The 16636-nt window shown below is 46.2% G+C and overlaps 1 protein-coding gene across 1 annotated transcript in view; it reads left to right on the top strand.

The window, feature by feature from the left end:
* Positions 1 to 16636, top strand: part of PTPRA (protein tyrosine phosphatase receptor type A) — a 114633-nt gene that overhangs the window by 27567 nt on the left and 70430 nt on the right. The gene's annotated exons all lie outside the window — the stretch shown is intronic.

Genomic DNA, 16636 nt, shown 5'->3' with positions numbered 1-16636 from the left:
AGAATTCTTGCATGAGTGATTTATTGAGGAGGGAGAAAGAAAAAGCCCAGAGTCTTTTTGAGGAAAGGAAGGCCATGGAGTAAGAAGGAGCATTACTCAGGACATTGGTGAATTAAAACTCAACATCCATCGGGGAGTTTGTGGGAATTTTTTCTGGTCGAAGTTCTTCCCGTGGTCTGACCTGTGGAAAAGAGTGAGGAATGCTTTTAAAAATTAAAAATAAAAACGCTACTGTAAGATTTCTTGTGGGGTGTTTCAAAGGACTCGTTCCAACCCAGGTGGATTCAGTGCTGGGATGGTGCTGCTGGAGTAGCAAAGGGAGATGTGCGTGTGGAACCTGGGGATTTGTATAAACAAGGTCTTTTCCTAAAGCATTTCTTGTTGCTGTGGCTTTCACAGGTTCACCCTGTCTGGAGAAGTAGTTTGTATTTGTGGTTTGATATTTCCTTAAAGCTTCCACACAGCGTCCTGCCGACACTGCCTGCTTCACAAACATGGCCAATTTATGGTTTCATATAAAAATTCTTTGAACTCATTGCAAATCTGATTTGATACCTCGGTGCCAAACTGAAGCCAGCCCTAACTTTTAGGGTTGACTAAATCCTTCCCTTGGAATCTGTGTGATATTTAGCAGTGAGTTTCAGATCTGTTTGTGTGTGTTCCTCTCTGTGCTTCACTGAATTTTATGTTGCGTTTTGCTTCGTGCATTTTTAAGCCTTTTGTTTTTTGCTCACATTTTGATTTGGGGAAAACTCCTATTGAGGTCAACAGCTGAATGAATCCCAGTAATTAGGGTTGTCCTGTGCAGGACCAGGAGTTGGATGGGGATGATCCTTGTGGGTCCCTTCCAGATCAGGATAGCCTCTGATTTTAATTTACTGAGAAGGGCCAACTGTCTTAGGAGAAAGACTTTCTCTTCGGTGCCTTCTTTTCCATATCTGATCCCATTAAGAAGTAAGTTCAATGAGACTGAAGCCTCAGAAAAAATTCATGTATGATGCTCAGTGTAAACGTTAATAGCCTAAACTCCATTTGTTTTTCAGTTTTTGCTGGTATAAGAAAAGGATTTTTTAGAGAAGCAGGAGCTTGGATGTGCCTTTCAGGGCTTCTGAGCTGTTTGGGGTTAGAATTCAGTGGCCAGCTGGAATCCTGAAGCTGCTGGGATTGGCAGGATGTGTGTGGAGCCACATGAAGAGGAGTGGCTGTGGGCTGATCACCGTGGCCAGTGCTGTGACTGGCCAGGTGAAATGGTCCCCACAAAATTGCTTGTGTGTGAGTGGTTTGTCTTGCATGACGAAGCCCCATGTGGATGTGACTCTGGTGGCTGAAGTGAAATAGTCCCTCAGCACCTTCCTTTTGCAGCAAAATCAGATTAAAATTTGGATTAAAACAGCAGCTTCTTCAGCAGAGCCCTTTGGGAATAAGACAGCAAGGTCCACACTGAGGTCATGGGGCTTGTTCAGCTGCCTCAGATAGTGTGGGATTCTAGGTAGGATCTGGAGTGTCAGAGGTGTCCATTGTACCAGGAACCTCTTGACTCCTGTAGGCTACTGGAAAGACATTTTGGGCTGGGTGTTTTTTCTCTGTCTAAAACAGGGGCTATGAAATAGCTGATGGGAGCTGGAAGGGCTTGTGCACCCTTTTCTGCTTGTGTTTCATTATCTGTCACTTCCTGATTTGTGTCACAGGGCCAGAGCATTCAGATTCAGATTATGTGGGGGAAAAGTGATGCATGAAGCCCATACAAATCTGCCCACTCAGATGTATCACTAGATTTCTGGGCTTTGTTTGCATGGGTCACATTCACTTGTCACAAGTTACTGTCCTCTTTTTGTCAGCCATTTCTGCAATGTCACACATTTATTCCAGCTCAGACGTAGTAGTAGTAGTGCTGGCAGACCAGGGAGCCTCTGTTTGCAGAGCACAGGTGAGAATGCTTCAGAATTTAGCTCTGAAATGTTGATTATATCCCAAAAGGTTTTTCTTGTGCAACTGAAAACCTTGGGATCACAGACATCGTAGTGCTCCCAGGTCTGGTGGCACCTCTGAGTAGAGGTCACAGTGGTCTCCTATCAAAATTGGCTTAAAATGCATTACTGGAGGAGGGGAAGGAGGGTGGGAGGTGGGAACAGACCCACTACCAAACACCTGCCATCTGTCTCAGAGGGTATGAGTGGGAATTGTAGAATACTTGAGTTGGAAGGGACCTTTAAAGGTCATCTCATTCCAGCCCCCCTGCCACGAGCAGGGACATAGAATCATAGAATATTTGGGTTGGAAGGGACCTTCAAGACCATTTCATTCCAACTCCCCTGCCATGCACAGGGACACCTTCCACCATCCCAGGCTGCTCCAAGCCCCATCCAGCCTGGCCTTGGACACTTCCAGGGATCCAAGGGCAGTCACAGCTTCTCTGGGCAGCCTGTGCCAGGGCCTCACCACTCTCATAGTCAAGAAATTCCTTCTAAAACCTGGGTTCACACAGTTTTTTCCACCATAACTGTTTTTATGATCCCAGCAGGTTTACGGGAAGGGTAGGGGGGAAGCATCCCCGACGCCATGCAAAACTTGGAATAACAATATAGGAATGTGGGCAGGATCATCTTCCTCAGGTCCTTCGACCACCAGCCCTTCCTTAGGCTCACAGAAATAGTTTTGCTTAGGAAAATCAAGGGCCTTGTTCAAAAATGCTGGAATTTCTTTGGAAATTCAGCTTTCAAAATCCGCAGAGAAGCCACCTCTGCTCCCACAGCGGTTCGGAAGCTGGGTTTTTTGAGATTGCTGCCAACAAACATTTCTTGGAAACCCTTCCGTGTGCAGTGCGAACAGCAGGACAGGCGGTCTGGATGTGAGCTCTGGATGGTAAAACCAGGGAGGTTTTGGCAGGGCTGTGTTCGGATGCCTCGTTCTTGGCCTTTCTCCTTGGGGTGTACAGGCAAACCCCTGCCTGGACTGGCTCAGAAACTTCCAGCTGACTTTCTAACAAAGCTGAATTTTCCACTGACTAGGAAAGTTTTTCAGATTGAAACAGCTCTCTAATTTTTTGGATGGATTTCTCCAACCCGTTGACTACACCCAGTCTGTATTTTTGAATGAAACTAGTGCTGAACCTTCCCTGCAGGGGCAAGAATTCTCATAGAATCATGGAATGGCTTGGGTTGGAAGGAACCTTAGAGACCATCTACTTCCAACACAGGGACATCCTCTACTAGACCAGGTTTCTCCAAGCCCCATCCAGCCTAGGGATTCCCTGAAACCATTCCCTGATTCTATGATTCTTCGAAAATGGACGAAGCTGTAGCCTGGAGTATCAATTACTCCTTGACCCAGGTCAGACTTTCCCCTTTTTTTTCCTGTACAGGTTCCCCATTGCTTTCTCTGAATCCCTTCTTTCTGTTTTTTTTGGGAAACTATAAAATTTATGCAGAGAAGGAAGGAAAGTCTCTTTCTTACTGCAAGGGCCAGGTCAGCATCTTTTTTTAAAATCCCTGTGAGAGCAATTTGTCAGAAAACCTTGTGGGAAGCAAGGAGCTTGAGCCTAGTGGAGCCAAGCTGAGCTTGAACACTCCCTTGATTTGAGCTCATATCACCAGCAGGAACAGAAATCTTTTTATCGGTAACTATACAGGATAAGAAGGAGAATTTCCCAAAGGATGGGCTTCTTCCCTAAGTTTCATTCTCTGAGGAGGCCCTGAGAAAAGCAGATCCACTGGGAAGTTGGTAGCTCCAGACAAGTAGATGCATGCACTGGTGTGCATTCTTACCTGTAGGTACACAGAGAGCTTTCCCAAATTGCCCAGAACCTGAGAAAATGGAGATAAAATCAAAAAGGCAATTGCAGTTAATTATGCTTTGAAGGCAGCTGGAGATTGGTTGGAATCCTGTGGGATTTCTGAGGCCTCCCAGTGCAATTTCAGGTGGAGTGTGGGCAGGAAGGTTTGGTTGCTGTGGTTGGAGATGTCTGGAGGTGTGACTGTCACCTCTGGCTGTTGGGCTGTGCATGGCACAGATGTCACCACCAAGACACAGTTATTGTCTCACGGCAAATTCTTCATAGAAGTTTTGAGTGTCAATTAAAAAACAAAACAAAACAAAAAAAAAACCCCAACCCCAAAAAAAATAATTCTGTACATGACTGAACTTCATTGGTTTTTTTCCACCCACATGCTTTCCCTTTTCTTCCCATCCTCACCAAACCCTGGCCTGCATTTTGTGTCTTGGGCGATGGGAAGAAGCCACATTCCAAGAAATCTTGGCTATCTCTTTGGTTTATAAAGGAATTGGGATGTGACCAAAGAAATGCCAGAGGTTGGATGTTCAAGGGGTTGCAGGTGAGCTGGTGTGGAGTAACAGGCGTAGAAATTCATCACGACAGTTAAATGTCTTATTTTCTGTGATGTGAGCTTGGGAAATTAAAGGAAGAGCCTAACTTTTGACTCCAGAAGAACCAAAGTCTTGAGGTATTCAGCAGTGGGAGTGACAAAATACACAAAGCTTTGTGGGACAGTATTTCTTGCTGTGCCCTTCTGTTCCTGTGGGAATTTAGGTCAAAAAATGCTCTGCTAACTTCATAATTTTGCCTGACCCAAACTTTGGGTCTTCAAACACGTCGTAACCACATCCCATCAAACTCATTATTACCTGAAATTGCACTGCACATTTTTTGATAGGTCCATGTGAGTGTTTTGTTGAGGCCTAGACTTCAGCAGTAGTAGAAACACGTGATGTTTTTAAAAAGATAATGCAGACTTGGTTTTATTCCCTTAAGATGGCAAATCTTTCTTCAGAGAATCATGAATTAAACAAGACAGTGCCTCACAGCAGGTATTAAGGAAAAAATAATAATTTTTAAAAAGCCTTTGGAATGGTCTTTCCCTCTGGCATCTTCACTCAGGTTCTGCAATCAGTAATTCAAAGGAGGTTTTGTGGGAAGGGGAGGCGAGATGCAGGAGTTGATACGACTTCCCCAGGGGTGAGAACTCCGAGAGCTGGGACCTGAGCATAAATCTCTCTAATTCCAGCTCAGCCCTTCACTGTGAGATCATTACTTTGTGTGATTAATCTATGCAATGCCTCCAAAGCCTCTAAAGCCATAATGCTACACATGCATTGAGGAATCCTGCTGCCAACTGGAGTATCTGGGAGTCTCTTGCCATTCCTGACACCTTTTTGCTACGACTTTTAATACAGTGAAGCATTCCCTGGCCTAGGTTGGTCTTACTCTGATGTAATCATCAGTGCTAATGTAGTCTTCTTTAGGGAATACTATTTTCAATAGGGACAAAGAGTTCTCCGTGCAAAAATCAGCTGAAATGCTGATATTTGATAAGTACAGGTACAACTGCAACCATGACAGTTGTCAGTTTTCTTACAATGATGAGTAACATATTGTGTTCTTAAAACTCACTTCCTAAAGACAGGAGAGCAGTAACAGGACAGTCTGCATTTATCAGCCCCTCCATCCCAAATAACCTTCAGAACCTCTGAGCAATTCCAGCCATGTTTGAGAATCTTCCAAATCTTCAAATCTTGCAAATTCTGTGAAAACTGAGTAGCAGTGGGGAGGTTGAGTGGAGAGACCATGAGACTTCCCAAACTTGATGCAAATTTCTGCAGTGTAAATTTACTTCTTAGGTAATCCGTGTTTGATTTTTAGGATGATGCCAACTCCTCAGCTGAGGTCATGGTATTACCAAAGCCTCGAGTGTGATGCTGGGCAGTCACTTCGCCCTTCCGCTGCCTTAACCCCGATTTAATGTAGGATGACTTCATCCTCCTTCTCTCAGAGGCACGTGCTGCCTCTTTCACAGGCATTAGCAGATTTACCAGCAGCACCTCACACGCCTCAGACTCTTTGTGAATCCCGGTAGGTGCCCAGAGCTCCGGGAATATCTGATGCATCACGTTGCAAACTGTGAAATTGAAGATTCAGCCCCACTTTGATGCTCTGGCTCTGTGAGCAGCAGAACTAATGTGGCTCAGCATACTAATGAGGGAGGTATTTATTGTTTGGGGCCTGGATGGTGTTGAGCTTCACCCTTGAAAAATTCCCGGGAGGCTGCACTTCCTCTTGCCTTGTGGGGTCCTCAGCAAACAAACAACCGGCATCACAGCGGAGGGGGAAAAATTCCAACTTTAAAGGAAACAGCCCCAAAATGAAATGCTCTAGATAACTTACAAAAGATCTTAAGTAAGGGAGGATTGAAGTGGAAATCGTTGCTTTTCATGGAGAGAAAGTGGGGATGAAACTGAGGCAAGGCCTAAGCCAACAGGTCACCACAAGGATAAAATTAAGATGCCAACAGCTTTTTGGCATTGCTGGGGACATCAAAAATGTTGTTTTCATTTTGGAGAAGCCCTTCTCCAGCATTGTCTGTTTGGGTCACTGAAATCTGTTCATTTTAACTGGAAAGTACCAAAATGAGTGAAGGTGTCGCTTTTAACCTTGTCTGGCCTTGGTAGAAAAGCACTTAGAGCTAAAAGCTGGTGTTGGTGGGACCTGGAAATACTGACTGGAGAAGGCTTCATTGAGATAAAACCTCTCTATAAAGATAGGACTTCAAAATTCCATGGGTTTGTCAGGTGCCACATCCTTTGGGATTTCCTGGAAGAGAGGAATCCTTTACACTCCTCACATTTGTCATCTGGGCACTTTAAATTCTCTAGAAAGGTGTGGGGGATTACTTGGAAGAATTTTGCTTGCAAGGATGGCTTCCACCAGGAGGGGAGAATGCCATGGACTGAGGACCTGTGTGAAGAGAGTGTGGTGGTTTCTGGGAGTTTGAGGGATTTCCTGGGAGGCTGGTCAGGTTGGAGATCCAAACCTCTGAATTATGTGTAATGTAATAGCTGAATGAACAAAAAATCACAGAATCATTTGGGTTGGAAAAGATCTCCAAGATCATTGAGTCCAACTTGTGACCAATCTCCACCTTGTCACCCAGACCGGAGCACTGAGTGCCACATCCAGTCATTCCTTGGGCACCTCCAGAGATGGAGGGTCCACCACCTCTCTGGGCAGCCCCCTACAATGCTTACAACCTTTTCCATGGAGAAATTCCTTAAAATGAGATGATCTCCCAAATATCTGTGCTCTTGACTCAGCTGGAGGGCCTCCAAAAATGAAGATGATTTTGGTTTAAGTTCCCTTAGCAATGAAATATGCATCAAAAATCCCAAACACACAAATTCTACTCAATTTGCTTGTTTTCTCCGCATCCAGCTTTTATATCCCTGGGATGATCTTGATTTATTTCTACCAAGAAAATTAAATTCCTGCTGAACCACATGTCCAGAACTCAGAACAGCACCTTGACACGGTGTTGCTTGGGGAACCCAAAAAGTTTTAGGAGCCTGATAGGAAATTCCAGCAAACCAGGACTGTTGTCAACCAACTTCCAACTCGAAATCCTCCAGGAGCACAATGCACTTACAATTATAGCAGCTTTCCCAGGCCAGGAAACAAGCGCTGCCACTGCTGTATTCCTGTGTGTGATATTTCTGACACACAATGTTATCTTGGGGATTGTTACGTCGGCTTTTATGTGGTGCTGGGAGGGTGGGGCGGAGGTTAATTGGTCATGTTAATGGTTTTCGTGTTCCTAATTTAGGCTCTGAGTGCTGTCCTTGGGTACGGAGGGAGTTACGAGAATTATTCATTCTATTGTGGTGCTGTCACATCTGTGGTGTGGGGAGATGGCTCCAGCTACAGCCCAGATCACTGAAAAAGCTCATTCAGTCAAATTTTTGGGTTTTCTCCTGCTTACAATGTGTTGGAAAGTCATGAGACTCCTAATGGATGGACTTGCTCTGAAACCAGACCTGTCTGTACAGATTTACATCCAGCTGGACTTCAGCTGAAGGACAGGAGCTACTCACCGTGTATTTGTTCAAACTCATCTCTGGCAAAATGTCTTTAATTCACCCCAAATGCGTCTTTTTGGACATGTATTCTGGAAACACAGTGGAAACTAGTGCAGAGTTCATGGCTTTGTGGTTATAGGGCTTTTTTCCTTCATAGAATTACAGAATTATATAATTGTTTGGGTTGGAAAATACCTTTAAGATCATTGAATCCAACCCTTAACCCAGCACTGCCAAGGTTACCACTGAACCATGTCCCCAAATGCCACATCCACTTGGCTTTTAAATCCCTCCAAGAGTGATGAATCCACCACTGCCCTGGGTAGCCTGTGCCAGAGCTGGACAACCCCTTCCATGGAGGAATTTTCCCTCATATCCAATCTAAACCTCCCATGGTGCAACTTGAGGTCATTTCTTCTTGTCCTCAAAATATAAAAAAACCCCAGAAATTAAAACCCCAAACCACTGCAACACCCAAACCCTCAACTTGTTTTGTTTAGTGACCATTCCTAAAATACTTCTGCTCACCAAAGCGATGGAAATAGGCACCTCATGCATTGGTTGAGGGGTACAGCTCAATGAAAAATGAAAAAATAGTTTGGCTTTTTTTTTTTTATTCTTCAGTGTCTGGTGAGAGCAGAAGAATCAGCGAGGAAGTTAAAATTCTGGGGACCTCGGCTTCCTAATGGCTCAAAATGCATCTTTTTGCATGAATTTAAAGTTAAAAGGTGTTTCAGGCCAGGTTGGACAGGGCTTGGAGCAGCCTGGGATAGTGGGAGGTGTCCCTGCCCACGGCAGAGGGCGGAACTGGATGAGCTTTAAGGTCCCTTCCAACCCAAACCATTCTGTGATTTAAAAAAGATTTTAGATGCCTGTCCCTTTTTCTAGAATCTGAAATGTCACAGCCACCATGGGGTGGTTACAGAAGAAACACTCACAACCATTCTACCAGGATTCAAACTTCCTTTTCATGTATGATGTGCTCCTCTCACACATAAAAAGCTTATTTGCTAAAGACCATTTGCTTTTCTCCAGCCAGACCGACGAGGCTGCGCTCAGGAAGCACCAGAGGGCTGGCTTCATTTTATAAGAATCAAAAAAAACACTTCTGAGAGAGCTCTTCGTGTCGTACTTCCTCTATTCAGAACTCCAAGTCTTTCACAAAAACTGAGCAGAATCCCATGGGGCCGCAGCCATCCCAGGGTGGTGGATTGAATGACTTAAGTATCTTTTTCTGGTCTGATTTGTGACTGTAGCTTTAATTTATTGCCTCCTCTGTAAACCACAGATATGTTTGTTATTTGCAATTACATGGTTTTAAAAAAAAAAAAAGAGCTTTATTTGGATTTTTAAGTCATTCTTGTTCTTTGCAGTGGCATTTGTTGCAGTGAAATCCTTTTATGAGGCTTGTGGGGAGAGTTGGGTTGAAATAGCTTCTCAAAGGGACACATGACGGGCAGTGGCTCAAGGAAGGGATAGATTGGATATTAGGAAAATTCCTTCATGGAAAGGGTGGTCCAGCCCTGGGGATTTAAAAGCTGTGTGGATGTGGCACTGCTGGGGGAACAGTGGGCTCAGTGATCTCAGAGGGCTTTTCCAACCTTAATGGTTCTCTGATTCTAAGGATAAAAATGAAACTTTTATCTCTTCATGGAGCCTGAGTAGTGCAGCGTTCACCCAAGTCAATTTTGTACATTGAATATTTGGAATATTCTTTTTTTACTGTAGAAACCCCCCCACCTGAAATTTAAACACCTACAGGAGCTGAGCTTCAGTTTCTCTTTCAAAAAATTGTCCCCATGTTGGACATCTCATGGTCTGATGTTTATGGTCACCATATTCACATACCTTGAGTCAGCAACCTCCTCCTTGTCACTTAACACAACTTTAAAATGTTTGTACTGAAATTTCCCTCATGTGTAATAGTTTCTATGTTTTGCTTAACTGAATCTGATAATTTTGCATTTTTAGAGCAGAGAGAAACTTGTGGTCCAGATCCAGGGATTAGTGATAAAATATTTTGGAAAAAAATCTGTTTTCATGTTGGTTTCGAATCCATCAATCCCTTAAAAAAGCAGAAGGAGAGGTTGCCCAGAGAAGCTGTGGCTGCCCCATCCCTGGAGGTGTCCAAGGCCAGGCTGGATGGGGCTTGGAGCAACCTGGGATGGTGGAAGGTGTCCCTGCCCATGGCAGGGGGGTGGGACTGAATGAGCTTTAAGGTCCTTCCCACCCAAAACATTCTGGGATTCTCATAGCATTCTGTTCCAAAGGACGCAGTTACCAACCACGCTGTCCATCAGTGCTGATTTTGGGAGGTTCTGCTGTCTGGATTGCAGTCTATTGTGAAAAAGCATCTCATCCACGATGTGGTAGAGTTGTAGGCTCAGTGCATGGAGCAACCAGACATGGAAAAAATTAAATTGCTCATAAATATTTTACTATATTAAAAAAAAAAAAAAATGTTACCCAGTAATTGCTTTCCTATCGTTACCTTCTGCCTGCATGAAAATAACATATGCCAGCATGAACCCCAGTGGCAGTGGGGAAGGATTGAGTGGGAGAAAATGAGGTTATCTCTTGATCAGTATTTTATCAGCTCAATAACAATATTTTGATTAGGAAAAATACTGCACTGTCCCTCAAAGAGACACAAGCTTCTTGTGATTTCTGTGTCACCAGAGTTGTTTGAGGAGGGTTGAATCCCACACGGCTTAAAAACACCAAGCCACTAAGACCAAAGGATCATCTTTTAACAACTCTGTCATCTGCTTTAAATCCTTTTCATTTCTCCAGCCTGAGTGCCTGGAAGGAAGCTGGAGCTCTTCCCTGAGTGGTATTGCTGCCTCTGGCTTGCTCTGGACACCTTTCATGTGGGAGAGGAGAACTTGTGAGCAGGGGTAAATCAAAGGGCCTTGGGTTAAGGGATCATCAACACCCGAGGTCAGAGTGGTCTCGGGGCTGCAGCCACAGCTGCTCCTGTTTCCATTTGTCCTGGGCATGGACATGAGGTGGCTCCAGTTGCAGAATCACAGAATGGTTTGGATGGGAATGGACCTTAAAGACCATCCAGTTCCAAACTCTTCCAAACACCTTCCACTATCCCAGGCTGTTCCAAGCCCCATCCAACCTTTCCTTGAACATTCCAGGGATGGGGCAGCCACAGCTTCTCTGGGCAACCTGTGCCAGGGCCTCCCCACCCTCTCAGGGTTTCTTCCCAATATCCCATCTAACCCTGCCCTCTGGCATGGTAAAGCCATTCCCCCTTGTCTTGTCCCTCCATCCCTTTTCCCAAGTCCCTCTCCAGCTCTCCTGCAGCCCCTTCAGGGGCTGGAAGGGGTTTAAAGTCTCTCTGGAGCCTTCTCCAGGTGAGCACCCCCAGCTCTCCCAGCCTGGCTCCAGAGCAGAGGGGCTCCAGCCCTTGGAGAATCTCCATGGCCTCCTCTGGACCTGCTTAACAGATCTATGTCTGTCTTCTGCTGGGGAGCCCAGAAAATGCCATTGATTCAATGCCTTGGCACAACCCTGCAATTCTTGGCATTGGGATCTGGCTGGAATTACTGAGCTCAGGCCAGGCTCCCTCCCTCACACTGCTGGGAAATGAGGAATAACCCGACTCATCCCAGGAGCTGTGCAGGTGCAAAAGCTGGTCGGTGAGAGCTGCAGGGTGCAGGTCCTTTGTACATCCCTGCCCTTCCCTGAGCACACTCTCCATGCTCCCTGCCTGCTGCAGATCGCTCCCTTCTGGCGTTGAGAGCCTCTCTCTCCATCTCTCCATCCCCTGGCTCAGGAGGCAGCGGTACCTGATGGATACAGCACGGCGGATCATGGCACCGTGCCACCAGCCTCGCCGGTGACCTCAGCAAAATCCCTCTCCCTGCTCCCTGCTTAAAATCGAGGATGAAAGGCAGTATCTCATAAAAAGGAAGGTCTGAAGGTGATGCTTGCACGTAGCTCTCTTTGTTGTAGGTGTCTGTACTCCTGGCGTCCTTCTCATCCTCAGAAATCTAAAGGCTTTTGTGGCGGTGTTCAGCAAAGGACTGCAGTGCACGGGTCTTGTGGCAGTGTGCAGTTAATCACCAGGCTACGTCCAAAGAAAAAGAGAAACCCTTTGCTCATAAAAAGGGCAGAAAAGGGATCAAGTTTTGCATAAATCAAGAGATCTTTGCAGCAGCACTGTGCCATTGCTGGGAAAATTCATGGGGACCTCAAAGATAAGGGGAACAGGAGTGCTGAGCAGCACAGGGTTGTATTTTAAAAACCCCACAGCTCGCCTCTTTTTTTGGATGTTAGAGAAAATTGTGTGGGCAGAAGTAGTGGTAGAGTCTCTGCACTTGTATCAGGGAAGCTGCTGATGGGTTTCACCAAATATTTTCATGGTGAATTGAGATTGTGGAGGAGATAAATGATAGAGCTCTCCAAAACGCCTGGAGGTTCCTTGTGAGGGGTGGCAAACTGGATTTCTGGGCTTTGAGGGCGCAGCCATGGGGGAGTTATCAGGAAGACAAAGAGATAAATCCAGGATTACTGCCAGGATGTTTGCTGATAGTAAACAGACCTGCGAGATGTGCAACAGCCGCTGGAAAAACCGTGAGTGCCAATGCTGGATACGGTGCAAATATCCACGAATTGGTTAAAAAAAACCCCAAACCCTCAGCGCTTAAAACGAGTTCTGCAGGGAGAAGAGGTGGAGATGCCAAAACTGGGAGGAGCTTTGATAGCCAGTGTTGAAAAGCCGTTTCCTGAGTGGGAGGCTGGAAGGATGGATCCTGTAGGTTGGAGTAACACGGGAACGCTGCCTTTCCTATTGCTCCCCGCATTCCCTTTTTTTCTGGGCCATATTTATTATTTCACATGGGTTATAACTTCCTCGTCGGCGCATGGGGGTGTGGGAGGGGGAAGGAAATGACACTTGCTTTCTTTGCAGGACTTTGGGAAGAGCTGCAGAGTAAGGTTGGCTCTAAGAGCTCGGTAGAAATGCCGCGCTTCCGAGCGAATTCCTGCAGGTACGTCGGGTGAAGTAACCTGAAACCTGGCATTTGGGGTGCGGCAGAGGAAGATTGCAACCTGTCCAGTTTTGCTTTGTAACGTAACACACCGTGGAAAAGGGCCTGACTGGGGGTTTTTTTAACACTTTTTTTGTCTTTTTGGCTTGTAGTGGCTCCATGGTTTTGGGGCGCTCCCCAGCCAAAGGTGGTTGGGCTTTGTTTGCCTCCGGAGCCCTGTTTCCCTTCACACAGTCACAATCGGGCAGGAAATGGGTTTCTTGTCCAGCCAGCCTGGTTTTCTCGACAGCAAAAGCTCCCTGGGTCCTGCTGGGAAGCTCTCCAGCTCTGCTCACCCCCACGCTTCTCCGTGCAATTCCTCCACAGCAGCATCCAGCCCAAGCTTGGCCTCACCTGGCTCTGCACAATGCTCCTTGTAGTTTTTCTACCTTTTACCTCAAAAAAAACCACTCGAGCAGCTTTGCCTGTTCCTTTTTATGTCATTGTACAAAATGTGGCTGTCACACCCACCAGCTTCCTTTTAGGTTTTACCCAGTTCTGGGCTTCGGGTGCCTTGAATAAAGGGATTTATGCCTGGACATGGCAGCGGCAGGCTTTTCTCCTGGCATGACCAGACTCTCAATGTGACATTCAGAGCTGTAAAACACTCCCTGACAATAGCTGGTGTTGTTCAAAGAGCAGCATAAATAATCAACGGGGTTTTTTTTCTCTTGGGGTTTTTTGGGTTGGGTGTTTTTTTTTTTTTTTTTGTGAGAAGAATAACATCTCTCCAGGCTGGCTGGGGAGGCGAAGGGCAGGCACTGTTGGAATGTGGAGGGGAAACTCAGGAAGGGGTGACATGGAAAACAGGGACTTGAGGTTGTTTTCCAGAAGGTTTTAAACATCGTGGCACTGGGCTGTCTCTCAAACAAGGTGTTGGGGCCTCTGTTCTTTTTTACACACGTTTTTATGCAGAATAAAGTAATTCCATTATCCAGGTTTCTGTGTGTTTGCAGGGACCTTCTGGCTCTGCACAAGTCCCTGACAGGAGGGGGCAGCCGGGGGGGTCGGGCTCTGCTCGCAGGGAACAGGGACAGGAGGAGAGGGAACGGCCTCAGGCCGGGCCAGGGGAGGTTTAGGTTGGATGTTTCTTCATGGAAGGAGTTGTCCAGCCCTGGCACAGCTGCCCAGGGCAGTGTCGGACTCCCCATCCCTGGAAGGATTTAAAAGCCGTGTGGATGTGGCACTTGGGGATGTGGGTCAGTGGTGGCCTGGGCAGTGCTGGGGAAATGGTTGGACTGGATCATCTTAGAGGGCTTTTCCAACCTTTTTGATTCTGATTGTGCCCAGGGCTTTATCCATCTTGAAAACCTCCAGGGACGGAGATTGCCCAACCTCTGGGCACCCAGCTTGACTGACCTCGTGGTGGAAAAGCTTCTCCCTGCACCCTGAACCTCTCGATTCATCTTCTGCCCATCACCTCCTGTCCTCTCACCCTGTAAGAGCTGGGCTCTCCCTTCTGCCTGATGTCCTTGGAGATGCTGGAAAGCTGCTAAGTCCCCTTCCTCACATGGTGCTGGTAGCTGAGTTTGCCCAGAGAGAAAAGGGACAAATATCTGTGTATTTGTACATCTACCACATACCTCAAATTAAAATTAGAGATGGAAACTTGTTGAAGAAGTTACCAAAAAGATGCATTAGCAATTCAGTGATGTTTCTTCCTGGTTCACTAGCCCACGTGCGTGGTAACTTGCCTCTTCTGAAACTTTCATAGAAAAATATGTATTTTTAAATTTTGCTTCAGTTTTTACATTCTTATCTGTCAGTACCAATAGGTGATGTGATCCCACCATTATTTTGTCAATTAGGCATCTTTTTGGTGCTGTGACCTGAATATAGGACAGAGCAACTGCTGATTTAATCCTCTTCAATACGATTTTTATCTCCTTTCTTATAATTCTTTTTTAAAAAATCAAGAATTTCACCACTAAACCAGCTTCTTTTTTTGTTAATTTCTCCAATACTGTGAAAATAAAGCACTGAAATAAATCTGTTTTGTACAATGAACATGCAGAGAGAAAGGCTTTTGTTCACCCTTTAGACAGAACCTGATCCCAACCTCATCTATTAAAATTTTATATTGGTAAAAAAACTTTCTTAAATATGCTTATTTTCTTTTAAAAATGTTTTAAAAAATGATCTTAAACTGAGGGGGGAAAAAACCAAACCCATGCAGTAGTTGTGGCCATGCCCAGAGTCTGCCCAGCACGTGCCGTGGGTATGAATGAGCGCCGGCAGTTTTGTCTCGGGGCTGGATTAGGCACAGTTGCTACTGGAAACTGCACAGCCCAGCTCAGGGAGGCTGTTCCTCTCCAAAACAGAGTCCCTGCCTGTGGCAGGGGCTTGGAACTGGAGGATCTGTAAGGTCCCTTCTGACCCAAACCATTCCGTGCTACTGTGAAAGCACTGCCGAGGCTGGGGAGCTCACTGGGGTGGTGAGGACGTGCCCCATGCAGCATCACTAAATGCCACTTACTGGGGTTTGACCTCCCACAGCATCCAGGGGAGGCTTTTCCTTCTGGGATTTGCTTTGAGCTGCAGCATTCTTACCTTCATTTCTTTAAAAAAAGTCTCTTTTCAGGATTCAAACCCCCCAAAGTCTGGGCTTTTGCACCATTTGGGTTTCAGCGCCTCTGCTTGCACGGGCAGTTGTCGGTCCTGGAGCAGCAACGGTGGCTTGGTTTTGAGATGTAAAACAAAAGCTTTTGTGCACCATGGCTGGTGTGTGCTGCTTTCTGCTGTCAGGAGGGAAGCTGAGCCCTGTGCTCAGCTCGTTCCTCCCCTGGCCTTCCTGCGAGTCCATTGAGCTGGCCCCTGTCAGTCAGCAGTGCTTTCAGAACAAAGCCATGGGATAAAGCTCCAAAATGTGTCTGTGTCAGCTCGGGAGTGGTGCCTGCACTGCTGGGTTTGGGGGTGTGCAGAGCTGCCCACGTGCAGTCACTTTTGCACAGTCATTCATGCCTGTCAGAGGGGTTGGACTCAATAATCCTTGTGGGTCCCTTCCAGCTCAGGACATTCTGTGGTTCTGCTCTGAGATCTCTGATCTGTAGCAGGGCTCAGGGTCATTCCCTTATCCATAGCTCCTGGATCCCGTTCATTCCTTCTAGACTCAGTCTAATAAAGCCAGCTTTAAACTGCAGCCTTGCTCTGTGGAGATGGGACAGGGTGGTGTATCATCCCCTCCAGAATGACTGGGAGCTCCATGTAAGGTCTCTGCACAGGGGATGTGGCATTTCAGTACCTAAAGGGCCTTAAAAAAAGAGGGCGAGTGACTTTTTATACAGGCAGATAGAGATAGGACAAGGGGGGGGTGGTTTTAAAATAAAAGATGAGAGATTCCTATTAGATTTTAGATGGAAATTCTCTACTATGAGGCCCTGGAACAGGTTGCCCAGAGAAGCTGTGGTTGCCCTATCCCTGGAAGTGCCCAAGGCCAGGTTGGACAGGGCTTGGAGCATCCTGGGATAGTGGAAGGTGTCCCCACCCATGGCAGGGGATTGGAATGAGATGATCTTTCAGGTCCCTTCCATCCCAAACCATTCCATGATTCTGTAACACCTTTTGCTGCAGGGAGATCTCCTCTCCCTGTGCTGACCTGCCCTTTGCAGGCTGAGATAAACACAGTCAGATTTTATTTCACCCTGGCAGCATATTTTAAAATCAGGCTGACAGAGCAGTGGACCTGAGAACAGAAAAGGTGTCGAGGCAGTGGTGATTATTGGGAGTGTTAG

This window comes from Corvus hawaiiensis, chromosome 5 (assembly GCF_020740725.1).
Source record: "Corvus hawaiiensis isolate bCorHaw1 chromosome 5, bCorHaw1.pri.cur, whole genome shotgun sequence".
In the NCBI taxonomy this organism is placed as follows: Eukaryota; Metazoa; Chordata; class Aves; order Passeriformes; family Corvidae; genus Corvus; species Corvus hawaiiensis.
This window is presented reverse-complemented; position numbering and strand designations above follow the sequence as displayed.